Source organism: Streptopelia decaocto, assembly GCF_964273445.1.
Source record: "Streptopelia decaocto genome assembly, chromosome: 2".
Lineage (NCBI taxonomy): Eukaryota > Metazoa > Chordata > Aves > Columbiformes > Columbidae > Streptopelia > Streptopelia decaocto.
In genome coordinates this window covers 20,826,089-20,844,871 of record NC_138655.1, presented here as the reverse complement: position 1 = coordinate 20,844,871, position 18,783 = coordinate 20,826,089, and positions in this window count along the sequence as shown.

Below are 18,783 nucleotides of genomic sequence, written 5' to 3'. Positions count from 1 at the left end.
TTTTCGTGTGCTAAGCTACCTATACAGCAAGGACCAAGAAATCTGCAGTGATTGGTATAGTCCATGGCTACTTAGATAGTGCAATGCTGAATTAAATGCAAAACTTGGTGAGATATATGACTAGATACTACTACAAAAATTAACATTTGCCATGGACTGCTTCATGCACAGTCTTCGCACACTCAGGTGCTGGTATGCAGACATCAGCTTGTTTACAGTTTGCACCCTAAATGAAAAAATATAATAATTAAGACTACTCTTTCAAACTGGAACAAATCTGAAAATTAACATCACAGGTAAATCTGTTGAGGATACTAATGATATCTTCCAGGATCTGGGTCTGATTTCACTTATGTGTATTTTGTGATAAAGAATATGGTCCCTTTAATGTTAATAAAAAATGGCACATTGAATTGTCTAGCATTGTTAAGGACAAGTACTCTAACCCGAAGCCTCTTGAAAATCCTATCTAGTGTATTTCATTCAACTGAGTAAAAAAGTCGTCTCAATAAATAATGAATAATTTTCACTGTGATCAGTTTCTCAATAATTGTGTTGCATCTTTACCTGTTTGTCAAAAATATTATTTTCCTTGAATCTGTGTTTAAAATTGTTCACTAACTTTTTTTTCTGAATTTTTGTCTCTCCATCATTTCCCATTTCAGCTGTTTTCTTCTCTATGATAGGCCAACAGAGACTTATATAATTGTTTCTTACTCTCTGATTGGATGTCCGAAATTGTAGATACAGAGCTTCTGAAGTGAAAGCTCCTAGAAAAAAAATACCTGCAATCATTGAGCGTGCAACATTAAAACTTGTTTTATAATATGTTCATGGCAATAAAAAAAAACACTTCAAGAAAGTATATGGGAAGAAAAACCCTGGTATGAAAACATCCCCAAATCATTTTTTATTTTGTGTAAGTATTTATGGAAATAGTATTTGCTGTAGTGGGCTAGGACTTACATGAACAATATTTTGCCTTACTCTTCAGGGAACCAGAGAAATAACACATAAATAAATCCTTCCATAAATGTATTTTTGTTAAAATATTACTATTTCCATACTTTGAAGACGGGAATTAGTCAAAGCCTGATTATCACAGCACAATCAACTATGTCAAAGCATGCAGTGAAGGCAGGCTGAACACTTAAAACAGTACTAATAAAAAGGTAGACACAGTCTTGTATTTAACATCTCCAAAATACAGTTTTCAAAGTCCTGCACACACTTTTGGAAGAAAACAAAATGCCTGATTCCTGGCAAGAAAGACTGTAAATACCTCTCCTAACACATCCTTAATAAAGCTTCCCCTAGCCAGAAAAATAAAGCTACTATTGGGAGATGTCTGAAAGGAGGAGGATGACAGGACCGATAGCTCACTCCTGGTGTACAGGCTCTGACCAGTGAGATGCTTTTCCCACCTACTGCTCTGCGTTCCCCCCTCTCCTGTCTGTAGCAGTAACATAAACACCAGGACCATTGATTTCTCTTCAGAGTGTGGACAGTGGCAGCTTTCCCAAACAAGGCTGTACATCTTCCCAGCTTTCTGTGAACAGTGCGAGAGCATGAGTTCACTCTCTACCTCTGGAAGATGGAAAAGATGAAAGTTCATGAAAGAAGCTGAGACTGAAGAGGAGGAGAAGCAGTTTCCATTGGGAAAGTATGGGGCAGGCTGACTGCTACCAGCAGGGCTGGTAACAGACCACAAAGGGAAGAGACCCAATCCAGCCCACTAGCTAGCAAAAGTGGAGTGCCTCAATCACAGAAAATAAAGTCAGAATTCCAGGAATTGAGGGGGTTTTCTTTACTAATTTTTGGTCTCTCCATGAAGAGTTAATTTGTCAAAAATTGTGTTCACACAGCCATACATATCAGACAAGAAGGGAATCTCTGGCTGAACACCTCTCCTGCAGCAGCGAAGCACCAAATGACTGTGGCCACCTCCTCAGCTGCGGAAGGCCAGTAGTTCAACTCTGACTAAGGCAGAGCAGAACATCAAATTCCTCCTGGATCACAAGAAAACTCATGAATCACTGGTCCCTTGCCCATTCTGGGATGGATGAAGTGCTGTCTGGTTTGTCTGTTTGAGGGGGCTTGGATGTAAAACAGGAATGTTTCTAAATATCAAGACTTTTGTGGATGCGAAAACTGTGCTCAGCCCAACTGTTGCCAGAATGTGGGTGGGAGAATGGAATCTGTTTAAATAAAAGCTGTGTTTCTGAGAGATAGGACAAGGAAGTTGATCTCAGTGAGATAGAAAAGCAAGAGGGAAGTGAAAAAAAATAAATGTGGATGATCAAAGTGCTAGAACAAAAGAAGGGAATGGCTTCTGGTGGCATTTTATTGAGACTGAGCTTAGGGGAGGTCACAATGGGAGGTGCACACTCATAAAGGTATGTTCTATATGTTAAAAGCTCTTAAGTGCAATTTGCAGGCAGAACAATAAGCAAAAAGAGGACAAAAGGACAAATGACATCGTACTCCAACAGAAACATATACAAGCTATCGGTTTGAAAAGAAAGAGCTAAAAAGACCTTGTTAATGAAATAAGGTGGAGAAAATGAGGTATTAGCTTTTGGGAAGGGCTCCTGGGACCAAGTCAGAACAGTCTCTCTCTGTACTTTGGGTTGAGCAATAATGTCTGTCTGCTGGACTGATCCACACACAGAGTTGGGGCTTTGCTATTTCCTTTTGACTGATGACATTGCTGATGCATCTTCCCCTTGGGTGTATTTTCCAAAGTGACTCCTCCCCAGCTTCTGAAATACAGGCGTTTCTATTGCCAGCAATGAAGTCATGACTTACTGTCCTGGGCAGCTGGACAACACATTCTTACTGGGACTGCCACAAAACTGTGCTACTGTCTGCTTCAGGCAAGTCTTGGTGACTTGCTTAACCATGCCTGTACCATGGGCACAGCCGGCAGATGTTTACTGCTGCTTTTGTGAGCTCTTTATGTATTAGCATGTTAGAGAAGGCTGGCTCATCTCACAGAGCATGCATCCCATCAGAGAGGCACCTTTGCTTACATGAGCTGCAAAACTCATTTTCCACATCCTGTTTTAGCCCATCACAGCAGTATTGTGTACTTTGCGTTAAGTAAGCAACATGTTATTCTGGTTTGTTTGAAGATGCTGTGGAGGGTGGGCTAGCAGCACAATCCCGATCATGTTCCCACCTTTTCACCGTCTAAGCAACCAAAGCAATTCCACTAATCTCTTCACAGAGGTGAGAGTGGCTTAGATGTGTTCATGACAACGGGTTGCTGTTCTTCAGCTGGCGGTCTACTCATAAAATGGTCTCAGAGGCAAGAGGACACTTTGGGGGTGCAGCCTTTGCACCCTAGTGAACTTGGTATCTCTGCACTGTCATGCAACGTGATTTCATTAACAGCTGAATCTTTGGTCATAACCAGAAACCACAAAGACTCTGCAGGTGTCTCACACACTTCAATTCAGTGCCTCATGCTTTGAGGCAAAGATTCTTTGATTCAGAATTTGGGTTTTCTTATGGGCTTTTCCAGGAAATGATTGAAAAGATGGCTGCAAACCACAAACAACTTGCTTTTAGGATTCTTATAGGGAAGATACTGTACTTCCACAGTATCTTCTTGACTCTTGGGATAAAGAGTTACACTGACAACATGAATGCTCGATTTTAAATTAAATGCTCAGCTGATTGTTCTGGAAATGTCTACCAGTATATTAAAAATTATTTACTCCTTTGAACCATCAAATATGACGCACACAGTACCGTGTGGAGGAAAAAGATCTCTTTGTGGTTGTTAGACTGCTCAAACTTTAGTTTGAATTCTCGCTTGGCCTGTATTTGAAAGTTGAACAGCGCAGCAGAATTAATTTTCTCCCCTTATATTCTCTTAATCACGGTCCAGGACATGTTCCAGTATCGATAACAACTGCAAGCCTCAAAAAATGTCCTTTACAAGAGAGCGCAGGATAAACAGACCTGCAGACCATTACTCCTAACTTTCAGATAAGTAGGCAGCATAGTGCAGATGGCTTCACTCCAAAATTATCACAACAGAGACAACACAGATGGGGAGATAAAAGTTTTCTCGGTAAGCCCCTAACAATGCACACCATTTTGCTGTGAAGCGCCGGGATCCAGAGGGAAGACACCTGCATTCTCATGACGTCACTGAAATAAAGGCCAGGGGCTGATTACTTGATGGGTGCTCTTTTATTATCATATATCAGGTGTCACCTGCAATTTCATGTCTCAGGCAGTATGAGAGAATCTGTCTGTCATCTACCAGCGAATCTCAGTGAAATTTCTTTTCTTTTGAAACTGAGACTAGGGAAGCAGACATAAGACAGCCCATATGTTAAAAATTGATTTAAAAATCCTTAAGGAATAAAAAAAAGGGGGGGGCTATTGGAAATAAAGTGATTTTCAAATTTTATTGCTGTCACATATACCTTCATGAACAAGTCCCGTATTTCACTAAATATGATGCATCTAAACAATAGATAAGCCTGGATGTATTCTGCTCATGACAGAAGTTCTCCCAAAGGTATAAATAATTTGTAACCCTTTTAACATTAATGGCTGCACAAGCTAGTGTAAAACTGGCAGGTGAAGATAAAAAAGCTCACTTACTGTAGTACGCTTTGAAATTCCAGCTTTTTTCCTGAGTTGGAAGACTTCATGTTGTCACCGCTGATATCCCAGTACAGCTTTGTGGGACACAGGTGTCCTGTAGGCATTTTCTCATGGATGTCGCTGGCTCTCAGCTGCTGTGCCAGGCCAGTCCTGTGAGCCACTGCACCTTTTAGCACCCCTTGGCAGCATATCCAGGAAATCAGAAGGAAATCGTGCCTGATCTGTGCACTGCCATACCCTGCAAATGAGGGAAAAGTTATGATCAGCCCTTCTCCCACTTCAGAACATTTCTAGGGCTTAGAAGAGTCTGTCCTTGGCTGCTCACGAGCCATTTCTGACACATTTTCTCCTACTGTGTAGTGGCAAGAATAGTATTAAGACAATTAATAGTATGTGATAAATCAAACACTCTATGAATGCTTTCAGCATGATACTTACTGGTTGGATACTGTTTGACATAAATAAGAATAACTGTAGTAGATTTAACCCAAATATTGTTAGGTTTTTCTATTTACTGCAGTATACTGCATCAGGGTGTTTCCTGGTACTGTTATGACATAATTCACAACAACCAAAAGTTATTGGGAAACTTTATGATGTTATCCAAGATGCTGACTTATTTACACTAATAAGAGACAGAAAACTAATGTTGGCTTCTGTGGCTGAAATAAGACTATTCAACTTCGTTATTTCAAAGGACACTTTACAATAATTTTGGAACCTCTGGAAACATTCTCTTTCTCAATTTCAGTTCTAAAATAACTTTTTAATAAAGTTGAATTCAACTTTTTTACTGGCTATATATGTACAGAGTACTAGAAGACAGGATTAATGCAAGAAATTAAAATAAAACAGGGTTCAAAACTCACATACACATTTATGTCTCAATTAAGTCTCACCGTAAGAGATGAAAAAGGGAAAACTGAGGCTGAGGTGATCAGTGTATTATCCAGATTCTGCAGACAGAAGAAAAATCAGGTTGGAACTTTTAACTCTACACACAAAAAGAAACAATAAAAGAATAAGGAGTCATATTTTCCCACAATTCATTTTCAACTCTTTTTCATGTCAGCTTTTCCTGTCACTAAATTTGAATGTCACTGTATAAATTTTGTACATTTTTTTACCTGACAAATATTTTCAGCTTGGCCTCTCACTGCCTTTGTGAACTGTAACCAGCCAAGGCACCAGCCTAATCCATACGTGCATGCTGCACCACAGGATACACACACTATATAGCTATGCAACTATTCATCCTCCTTCCTTCAGGGGAGGTGACACTTATGACCTGGACTCTTTATTCAATCAAAAGAATCAGGAGTCTCTTCTAATACCCTGGGCACTTAGCTTGCCTTCTTAGTCATTCAAATCATTCAGCAACAGTTTTGGCTGCTTGGCTCTACTGCACAAAATCTGTCCACACAACCAAAATGACCTATTAGAAATTAGAGAAAATCAGTAAAATTAATAGTAGCAAGGAATTATCCAATACTTCTGAATGGACTCAAGTATGAAATTAATTAGTATTATCATATTATTAGTTATTAGTTATTAGTTATTGTATAAAGCCTAACACTCATATCAAGAAAAATTTATTAGGCGTGATGCATAGTAAAAAGTAAAGTTTTGAAGTCATGATAGATTGCAAACTAGTAACTGTCTTCTGTACTGCACAAGCTGATGGAAAGACATAGTGAATCACAGAATCACAGAATCAACTGGGTTGGAAAAGACCTCAGAGATCATCAAGTCCAACCCTTGGTCCAACTTCAGTCCATTTACTAGATCATGGCACTAATTGCCATGTCCAATCTCAGTTTAAAAACCTCCAGGGACGGCGAGTCCACCACCTCCCTGGGCAGCCATTCCAATGCCTGACCACTCTCTCTGTAAAGAATTTCTTTCTAATATCCAGCCTAAATTTCCCCTGGCAGAGTTTAAGCCCATGCCCCCTTGTCCTATTGCTAACTGCCTGGGAGAAGAGACCAATCCCCACCTGGCTATAACTTCCCTTCAGGTAGTTATAGAGAGTGATGAGGTCACCTCTAAGCCTTCTCTTCTCCAGACTAAACAACCCCAGCTCCCTCAGCCTCTCCCCATAGGTCTTGTGACGTATGATCATGTATTATTAAGATATTTTTAAGACTAAAAAACTTCTATATTAGGATAACATTAAGACACTCTGTTATTAATAGATATGATTTGAAAATTTTAATATGAAATTTGCAGAGAGAAGTTATGTCCCACTGACCTACGGGTAAATTCTTCAGTGGAGTCAGTGAAGAAATAGATAAAAGTGATCAAATTCTCTTAGCATACCTGGAGCTCTACAAAGTTTTTTTAAAAGTCTTTCAACAAAGGATTTTAAAAATCTGGGCTATCGCTCATGCTAAGACATGAAAAAAAAAAACAGCAGAAATGAATGGCTAATTTTTACAGCACAAAGGAGTCGATAGAGGTGTTCCTTACAGACTCGGCAGATACTTTGTTCTTTAACATTTTTATCAACAAAATAGAGGGGGGGTTTGTATTGAACTGATTTTATAAAAGTATTAAGGTTAGTTAAAATGAAACCTGATTGGAAAGACTTGTAGATGATGTCACATCACTGACAGGGAAATAAAATGGCAGATGAAATTCATACTGATGAACACAAGGTTATCTAAATGAGAAAAAACATCTCTGACTATATCTAGAAAGTGACAGGCTATGAACTAGCCATTACCATTCAGTAAAAACGTTCTGGAATTATAACAATGATATGAAAACAACATTCTTAGAAAGGGTCAAAAGACAATACATGTTAAAAATCATTAGGAAAGGAATAAGGAGCAAAGCAGAACATATCATGCCACTGCATAGACACACAGCACTCTTACATCTTAAACACTAAGTGCATTTCTAGTAGTTCAATTTGAAAAATTATATAGTGGAACTAGAAAAAGTATAGAAAGTGGGGAAAAAAGTATGATCCAGTTTTTTATGAGAAAAGACTAAATAGAAAATGACTTTTCAGCTTGGAAAAGGAATAATTGTAAGGAAACATAAATTAATGTCCATACATTCATGAACGGTATTTAGAAAGTGAATGGGGAATGCTTATTCACTATTCTTGTAGCACAAGAAGCTTTATTGTTTTAAATTCATGCAATTGTTTATGCAGAAGGAAGTTATTCACACAGTTCACACAGACAGTTGTGCAGTATGGGTGAGCTCAGGATGTTGTGGAAGCCCAATCTATTGCTGTGTTAAAAAATAAAAAAAAATAGGCACATTTGTGGAAGAGAACATTCACAGAATCACAGAATCACGGAATCATAGAATCACAGAATGGTTGGTGTTGGAAGGGACCTCTAGAGATCATCTAGTCCAACCCACCTGCTAAAGCAGGTTCACCTAGAATACATTGCACAGGAATGTGTCCAGGTGGGTTTTGAATGTCTCCAGAGAAGAAGACTCCACAACCTCTCTGGGCAGCCTGTTCCAGGGCTCTGTCACCCTCAAAGTAAAGAAGTTTCTTGCCATATTCAGATGGAACCTGCCATGCTTCCGTTTGTGCCCATTGTTCCTCATCCTATCACTGGGCACCACTGGGCTCATCCTCTTGACACCCATCTTTGAGATATTTATAAGCATTGATGAGATTCCCTCTCAGCCTTCTCTTCTCCAGGCTGAACAGACCCAAATCTCTCAGTCTCTCCTCATAAGAAAGGTGCTCTAGACCCCTAATAATCTTCGTAGCCCACCACTGGACTCCCTCAAGTAGTTCCTTGTCCTTTTAAAGCTGGGGAGCCCAGAACTGCACACAGTACTCCAGATGCAGCCTCACCAGGGCAGACTAGAGGGGGAGGATAACCTCCCTTGACCTGCTGTTCACACTTTTCCTGATGCACCCCAGGATACTATTGGCCTTCTTGGCTGCAAGGGCATATTGTTGACTCATGGTCAACCTGTTGCCAACCAGAACTCCCAGGTCCTTCTCTGCAATGCTGCTTTCCAGCAGGTCAACCCCTAACCTGTACTGGTGCCTGGGGTTATTCCTCCCCAGGTGCAGGACCCTACACTTGCCCGTGTTGAACTTCATCAGGTTCTTCCCTGCCCAGTCCTCCACTCTGTCCAGGTCTTGCTGAATGACAGCACAGCCTTCTGGTGTGTTGGCACTTCCTCCCAGTTTGGTATCATCAGCAAACTTGCTGAGGGTGCACTCAGTCACTTCATCCAGGTCATTGATGAACAAGTTGAAAAAAGAATTGTTAAGCACAAGGAAGGAGATTCACCTTTCAGCTCAGCAAGTCCCTAAGCCTTACTCTGCTGGTTGCAGGTTACAGCAAGGGAAGATTTTCCTTGTATTCATAGTGGAATCCTTTTTTTTAAGAGTCTACTCTCAGCAATGATAATCAAACCAGGATTGTGCTAGATGTTTTTCTTCTGAGAAGAATATTGCTAATGTTCTGAATTTCTTAAGTTTTTCTGTTTCTGATAAGTTTATTAATTTTATAAAATAAATCACAATATGATGAACATTAATTTGTCCAAAAAGGGTGGATTGCATGTGTGCAATTTCATTGGCTTCACTGTTACAAACACAGATTCCTCTAGTTCTGACCAGTGCTGCTTTTACACACAGGCACTTAAAACGTTTGTTTTTGTTTTTTTTTTCATGTTTCTGCCTACAGTTAGGGTGACAGAAACCAGCTTGAACTTTCTGCCAAGCCGAGAAGTCAACAGGAGAAGTAATTTCGATGTTGTCTCCCTTTCTGCTGTGAATCTAACCAGGCAAACAGTGACCAACTCTCCCCTCTTGGCAGTGGGCTTAGGGACAGATGTAACCAAGCCCAATCCCTCTGTCCAACAGCATCAGGTGCAACTGATGGGAAAGCAGTCTGGATCCAACTGCTTTGTGGTAGATGAGCAAAACAGAAGCATCCACAATTGTGCTTATTTTGGGGGAGTTTTTTTACATCTTGGCATTGCACTGAAGGATGTTGTTTTCAGGGATGTTTTCAAATTGATCAGGTTTTATTAATTTTAGGGTATCTATGATAGCATTTGTTTTTAGGGGGTGCATTCTTCTCAAGGACAAAGTTACAAAGCCAGGTTGGGGAGCCAGTGTTCTTCCCCCACATTTCCAGTCTACTGCAGTACCCTCAGCAGGTCATTCCACTTTCCTGCCCTTCCAGTGCACCCCTTGACTGCCTTTGGGGATCCTTTCAAAACGGTGTCCGTGTCAGAGCAAAAAGCTCATTTGTTCGCATTTTTATTCACCTGTAATCTCAGAATTAGGCAACTTGGAAAAGGAGCTGTTGATAATGTCTTTCAGAGCTTAGAGAAAAATGCAGATAATAATGCCTGTATAAAAGCAACTATGTGTTACCTACCCTAAGGAAGTGCTACTGCTTCTTAATAAACAGGTAAAATTATTTGGCATATTTTTTCTTGCTAAGTCTGATAACAAGAGAAACTTTAAAAACTTTGTTGATCAGAAATGCAAATTCTTATCCATTCCTGCTTTTTAATTAACTTTTTAATTTTCAAATACAAAGATAGTGTTGATGATGACTGGTAAGCTTGGGCTGAAAGATGTACTGATCTAGTGCTGTTCTTTGGAAATCTACAGAGAAATGAATCTCAGGGAACAAATGAAATGATAATGGGATTTCAGTTCATCAGGGTTCAATTCCACAAAATAAATGTTCAGTTTCACAGATTGTTTCTTAAAGGTCTTCTTCTGTAACACACAGAATTATTCAAGACTCAAATGACAGTTAAAATTATTATCGTTTTTTCATACCATCATTGCCTCATTCCCAGAAAAGCATCATCAGGATCAGAACCTCATTGTGCTCATCACCGGGAGCAAGGGAGAATATTCACCCTTTGTAATTCCACACAGCTGCTTTTAAAGCTCTAAATCACCTTTTGAATGCTCTTAACTTTTCCTATATTGACTATATAGAAAAAATTGAGTCCTAAATACAGGTGCCTGTACTTCTTTTAAATTGTAACAGCAACCTGAAGTAGACTATGTATATACTTGAACCCATATGCCCCAGAGCAAAGATGTGCAAAGACCTTTTCCTGGCTGCAGGAGCATAAAACCTAAAGCAAACTAAAGTTTAAAAAATAAAATAAAAACATGCTAATCTAAATTATTTACTCAATATGGAGTGTCTGGTCAGAGAAGTAAGATGTGTCTTATGATCCACATCAACTGGCAGTACCTGTTTTTTTAGGGCTGGAGACTGGAGCTCCATGACCTGAAACACAGTAAAACTACAGTTCCTGGAAGTCCACAATGTAGCACTTCTATTTATTGCATGTATTAGCACTTTAAAGACAAGGAAAATCCACATTCTCATCTCATCTATTCCATTTCCATCTTCTATTAAACAGCTGATTTTTTACTGGTGTCCAACCATGCACAGAAGATGGCATTAGAAGATGAACTTGGCAGGACTCAGTTGAGTAATCTGGAGAATTATCACATTGAATCAGACATGGAATCACTTTGGAAAATGGTCACACAGTGATTGAGGTGGGTGGTATAGTGACGGCATGGTAATGGCAGTGTCTGGGGGATGGGAGGTGACGTTGAGGACTCCCTCACCAGCATGGGCAGTAGAGAAGGCTCCAGGCTGAACTAGCAGCTGGTGTGAGTGGCAAAGCTGTGAGGGATGAGGCTAATCTCCAAGGGAAGAGCTGTGAGCTTGATCTTGATGTGGCCAAGCAAAGGGATTTAGTGAAGGAATTCAGAATAATGACTCAGGCAAATGGTTTTAACACCAGTCTTCTGAACTGGCTGATTGGGAGTAGTGTACAAGGGAGATCACAGAATCACACAGTCACAGAATGGTTGGGGTTGGAAGGCACCTCTGGAAATCATCTAGTCCAACCCACCTGCTAAGGCAGGTTCACCTTGAGGAGATCACACATGAATGCGTCCAGGTAGGTTTTGAATGTCTCCAGAGAAGGAGACTCCACAACCTCTCTGGACAGCCTGTTCCAGTGCTCCGGCACCCTCAAAGTAAAGAAGCTTCTCCTCATGGTTAGATGGAAGCTCCTATGTTTCAGTCTGTGCCCGTTGACCCTCATCCTATCATTGGGCACTACTGAAAATAGATCGCGAAATAGAAATGACAGAAGACTTACGAGGATGAATATTTACAACATTTACAACAATTTATATTATTTACAATATTTTATTTTGAGGAATAAATAAATAAATAAATAAAACAGATAAAACACAAACTGTAAGCTGCCAAAGGACTGAAAATGTTTGACTGAAGAATCTGTCCCATAAAAACTGGAGTACTTTAAATAGTAGTAGTCCTCCTCTTCCTAACCGATATCAAAATGGCAGCAAAGAATAAAATATCCCAAAGGTAAGATTTCTGACAGATTGCTTTTTTAGTTTTGTTTTGTTTGTCTGGTTTTAGTATAAATATGGTATTACATCAAGAAGCAAAATCTGAGAAAGTAGTAGCTGAGCACATCCCATCACAGTCTGCTAGGAAGTGCCCCACACCTGGGCAGTGTAAGACTGACCCTCTGCCCCAGGTTGCCAAGGTTGAGATTGCTGCAGGGCAGCAAGAATCCTCGGTACACCAAGCTCAATTAGGGAGGCTGCCTTGCAAAGGCCTCTCATTGTTGATGAGCAAAATAAGTTAGTGTAGAAAGAAGCCATAAAAATCAGTGTTTTAAGGTCACCCATTTAACATTTTAATTTTTAATTGCACGGAAATGTTGATTTTCTGTTTGCTTTTGTATCCTTACACGGCAGCCACACCTTTTATTTTGAGATAAAATGGAAGCTGAGAAAAAGAAGAAGCAGAAAATATTTTCGCTGAAGCAAATCCCTGCCTTGCAGAAGACAGCATCATGGGATATTGTGTGTATTCTTATACACTAGGCCATCAACCCATGATTCAGAGGCTCAAAGAATTATAATTACATTTAACCATGTAGGCTTGATCTATATTAATCCACAGAAACAAAAGTTGTGGATGTCTATGGCTTTGCATTGCCCCTTTCAGTAACACATGGCATCCATGAAGTCTGACATTCCAGAAAGACTGTGCTGCTTCTGATCCTTGCTCACACAGGAAAAAAATAAAAAAAGACAGAGAAAAAGAAGGCTCCTGTTTTAATGCTGACAATATATTAAATGAAGAAATTAAATGAAACAATTCTGGGAGGGTATATATAATGATAAGAAAGTAAACTAGCAGTGGTTACATTTTCTGTGGTAGACATAATTGATATGTTTGTTGTCTGTGATTCACACATTATTTTAAGTTTCTGAGGGGGATTTTTATTGCAAAATATTCTGCATTTTAAATACTATTTAATTATGGTTTGTTTCCTTAGGGATTATATCACCATGTGATTTTAATTTGGTATATACCCTAAGGGGCAGCATATTTTCAATTATGAAATATTTCCTCCAGAAACAATAATGGTTCAATGATTTATTGCAGGATCCTATTATAAGGTGCCTCATACAAGTGAAATCTGAAATGCAATTGGCTTAACAATATAGTATAGGCAGGACTAAAATGCATGTGAACTGAGCATATGGGCCTTTTTCACAAAAATCATATTTATATACTTTCATCCTTTGCATAATACTTCAATTATTATATCTTGAAAAAAGAACTTGGAAAGCTGAGAGCTATGAAACATTTACATTATTATCTCTTCAAAAAGTTCATTTTTGGACAAGTATCATTTGGATAGGGATTAACTTAATCAGAGATTTTGAATCTTCTTTACTTTAATTTTTAATCTCTTTTTAAAAATATGTCTGAATCTTAAAAAGGCCTAAACCTGTAGTCACAAAGCACTGCTTCAAAAAAGGGGAAAAAAAAGAAAAAAGAAAAAAGAAAGTTTTTAAAGCAGCCACCAGCTGTAAGAGAGATAGTGCAAGCAGCAGATTTGTGACAGAGTGGAGCATGAAACCCATCAGCTGATGAGTGAAAATCCCTGGTTTCTAATTAATCGAGGTACACAGGCCAAGGGATGAAGAGGATCAGGGAAATGAAATCAGGAAAAAGATACCATCAGTCATTTCTGCGGCCCATTGTCATACTTCAGAATCTGCTGTAATGAATCACTCAGGCATTCCACAGATACATTCAAATGGTGAAGAAAATTCATTGTCCGGTGAAGAGTGTTTGATAAAAATCTTTCTTTTCCCCCCTCTTTGTCAGAAGCCTATGATCAGAAAAGGAAATCCAGACAGCACAACAGGTGTGCTTTTGCAAGCCTGGTGAAATCTGCAAATGAACAGAGGCACTAAAGAATTTTTTTGTACTAAAATTTCACCAAAATGAAAAAAGTAGCTTGTAAGAGCAGGCAGTGGCAAAATGCACTGAAAACAGCTCAAGATTAAGGGGATAAAAGGTATAAATGCTCTTCCGGTTGAGAAGCTCCTGTCCCTGGAAAATCTTCTTATATGGAAAGGGTGAAAAAATATTTTTTAGAGTAGTTTTGCCAAGTTTAGCATTTCCAGATATTGACATCTGCTTTGAAGAGCTAAAAATCCATGAGATAGCTCCAATTTAAGACAGCACTGAACTGCCACTTGAGGGGGGCAAGTACCTTTTTTAAAAAGACCATACGTTTGGGGTTTTTTTTTCTCCTCACAGAAAAAGACAGATCCGCTACAATTAAAGGCAAACAGGTTTTGATTCTTCCTCTCTTATATGCTTGTACAAGTGCACACTCACGCATATGCTATGAACAAGGAGTCAGCTGTGTACATTTTGGATATCTGTTTGTTTCTCTCTAGTCAGACTTGTGCAAAGATTTTAGAACTTATGGAAAGAATAGACTGAAATCCTTCACAAATTTAAATCCTCATTATTTAAAATAAGGAATAACATCTCTTTTGTCTTTTGCATTTTTGTGTCGCTTATGGCTCAACTTTTTGACCCTGAGCAGTTCTTATACCAGTGCCTTCCTTAGTGTGTCCCATTATGTGACACAAGAATATAATTGTTTTTAAATAATCAGGTGCTATACCAAGATGTATAAGGATGGCTGATTCATTTTAGATTTAATTACCATAATATAGGGTTTTGCTGTCTATAGTATCAATCACTGAGACACTTTATAGTTGATAATATTAAAATGGCAACAATAATGAGAATTCTGCTTCATGATGAAAATAATTTTAATCATGGGTAGATTACAAATCCATTTACTGTTACGGTTACTGAGAATTCTATTATCTGCCTCCTATTGTGAAAGATGTTGAAACTTGTTTTCAGGAAATGTAAAAGATTATAGAAGTACGCTCTTTATGCAAAGTTTTTGTCACAGCAGAGCAACAAAAACCTGCTTAATACCAGGAACTGTTAAAGATGAAACTCACCAAGAGAACTTGTAGCTGCATCTCTGTGTGAACGTATTCCTGGCTATGCAGAGCTGGTTTTAGGCTTGAAGATGATATTGGCAGTTGGTTTAGATTCTGACTACAGTTTCTTCTATTCACTAACAGTACTTAGCCAGGTGACCAGCTGTGGCCTCTGCAATGAAGTCATTGCTGGTCACTAACTCCAATCTAACATACAGATTCCACATGGGTCATCTAGGGAACCTAGAACATACTTAGTTCTTTTGGTGGCTGTACCTCTGATGTCTTCCTGTGACTACGGACATATCATCTCACCTTTTCAATTTTATTTGTTTATTTATTTATTTTCTTTTGTATTTGATTCATTGCCAATTACAACCCTAAACAACTATTGTTACAACAGGTTTTCCATCAGTAAGACTGGTATGGGGATAAGGAACTGAATCCTAGAGTCCATGTGTTCCCAAATTACTGATGTGGCTGGAATGGTTGAAGGTCTCAGACCTTTTCCTATCCAAAAAATGCTCAGATGGGAACACTGAACTCTATGTGTCCCTAGCTGGCATCTTTGCTGGGAGAAGTGGCTGGAAGTCAGAAGAATTGGACAGAGGAATTATTTCAGCCTGGAAGTGATTTTTCCAGGGGCACACACGCTGCTGCTGCTCCCCTGCAGTGAAGGAAGAGCTGCGGTGTCCAAGAGCTGGTCTGCTCCAGTTTCATTTAAAACAAACAAAGAAACCACACCGAGGTAATTTTAATACAGGATTTTAGACAGGGTCTTGTTCTGCCGAAACAAATGGCATAAGCTTTACCCTGTAGAACCTTTTCCTAAAACCATGTGTGACTATGTGTGCACGTACACATTAGCACTGCTTTGATTATATAATGTAATGAGCTCAGTGGATTTATTCTGGATTTATACTATGGAGCCTCAGAGCAGAGTTTGGAACAGTATCTTGTCTTTAAGATGCCAGTTTTGTAAATGCTTTTCTTAAGGACACTGATGAAAATTTATTACTGATTTATCATGCGTAACTCTGTATTGGAATCAGATTTTTTCTTTTCCAGTTTCATCACTGTTTCCAAATGGGGATTAAAAATTTTTTAAAAACTTAGTAGAGAATCGGTTATCATCAAAGTCCCTAGGAGCTCATTTACTGGCGTGCAAACTGCGCCCCACACTGGTCCCCTGCTTTGGAGGAACTCAATGAATAAATTAAATTTCCAGAGACTGTCAGCTTTATAATCCTGGCCTACTGTTCTCCCTTCCTACTTGCATGATTTTTGCCATTCTAGGCTTCATTCTCCCCGTTCAGTCTCCCTTGCTGACCAATGAGTCGGGGGGGAGGGACACTGGGCTGCGGAAGTGTGGGAACACATCTTACATGGAGCAATGGGCAAAATAGTAGATGGATCCAAAAGCAGCAAAACACATTTGTAAAAAGGTGTGCAAAACTGTAAAATATACTGTCTGCATCTTGATTTCCATGAGATATACCATTAGTAAAATGAAAAACAACAAATGTGGACTCAATCTATTTTTTCATAAGACACAGCTTTTTTTTTTATTTATTACATAGTTCTCCTTAAATACATTGTTACTGAACCTTGTTAAACAACCATAATTTCATCTGAACAATAAATCTGTTGCTTTTTGGGGTTTTTTTTGCCTTGTGTTTAAAAAGGCATGAGGTAAAAAACCAAAACAAACCAAAACAAAACAAATAAGGAACAATCATACAGGTAACATGATTTTCTTTGAGTGAAAGTGAAATAGGAACAGGAACAAAAAAAACAGTCTATTTTGTAACTCAGAAAGACTGTTTGGAAAGGTTTTCATCACAGTGATTTTCTGCAGATAGCTCATAGGTGATCAGGATAAAACCCCACAGCTTCAGCACTTCAAATATTTATCATATACATGTTTGCTTGAATCTTGATAAGGGTGAGGTTTGGGACTTATGGACACTGAGATAGGATGTCACCTGAGACACTCATCTGATTCTGAATGCAGACAGAAAGAAAGTGCCTAGAAGAGGCCAGAAGAGAGAGGGAGGGAGAGAGTAAGGGATAGTAGGAATGGACAGCCCTTGTTCCCAGCTCTAATATCCCAGCACAATTATTTTGTGGACATCCACTCCTTGCCTGCACAGGAGATAGGGCTATAAGTGTATGTTATTTTTTAATTACAAGGGGGTAGAAAAAATCCTGATGATGGGCTGGAAGGTGCCATTGCATTGTTATTTTTTTCTCTCCCTTCGTTTGCTGATTATGTGAGCTGGGCTCCTTTGCTAGCCGATGATAAGCAGAATTTCCATGTTCTCTGCATAATTAATCCATCTCTGCCTCTCTTCATGCCAACTCGCCCGTTATCGCCGGCACATGCCTGAATTGCAAAAGAATCCGCTCTTCAATTGGAACTTATTGATATTCTAAGAAAAAAAAGAGAGAAGGAAAAAAACTGGAAATCCTTAAGTTTAAGCCGCAGATTTTTAAATGGATTAATTTCGCTGCAATCGCAGCCATCTAAGGCGGGAAGGCAGGCAGAGCAAATTGAAAGCATCTCCATGTTTGCAGAATTGGGTCCAGAATGCTGAAATGTACTGGCACAGTTCTCTTTTAAAGTCAGAAAATTACCATTCATTTACATCACATGAAATACTTTTTTATGCTAGAAATATTCAAGAGACGTTCCTTAAATGCCTGCTAATGCTAGATAACATTTCTAACTTTCAACATTTTACTAGACTTTGATATGACATGATAGGAATGCCTGCCAGTGAGGAATATTATATGTACCAGTAATCTCTTTTTATCACATATTTAGATTATATCATCCTCTTCTTAAACCGTCCTGAAGTAGTCTTTAAACAATGCACTCAGTGTCACAGGCTTCTATTTAGTACAGTTGTACGAGCCAAACTTAGTGGGGCATATTTAGACTTTGTCTAGTATGAAGCTTTTTTTAAAGTGCCAATACACAATCCCCCAAAAACCCAGTTTATCTTCTATCTTTCACAAAGTTAACTTGCATTTCTTAACATCCTTTCTACATTTAGAGATTCTGCATTCACCTAATTTACAACATGTAATGTGTTTTGTTAATTCGATGCAGCTCTTGTGGCTTGTACTTACATTTTGAAAGGGCTCAGCTGTATTCCTGGTAGTGCACGTGGAACAACAGGAGCTAGTGGGGAGCTAGGACTTTGCCTCTTCTCCTTCTTTTTTCCTCAAATATCACTAAAATCCAAGGATTCTTCTCCTTTTGTTTCTCTAACACAAAATTCGCATCCTTCATTTCCTTGACTCTGGGAAGCAGAAGCGTTCAGCAACACTGAGAGATTTCTCTAATGCCTCAGCTAAGCCACACCGTATCTGGCATTTCATGTCCATATGCTAGAAATCAGCAATTTACACTGTTGTAGAAGGTAATGTTGACACTCGCAGTTAACAAAGGGGGAAAAGTTGCTACACTGACTGCAAATGGAGATTTAGCTGTTAGGAAATCTTTGTCATTATTAGACAGACTTCTTTCATTTTAAAAATACATTAGAAAGAAGAAAACAAACAAACAAAAAGAGGAACTGGCAGGCACATACTGGAGGAAAGAAAAAAGAGTCATACAGCAAAATAATGTTATTTGTGGCAACATCTGCCTCTGATACAAAACAATGAGCTTAATACATGGCTGGGCCATCTTACTGCACAAAATTAGCACCTGTTATGAAACGCATGTCACTAGTAAGTAAATAAAATTTCAGTGTTCCAGTCTGAATTTTCAGGCAATAAAAAGCACCATA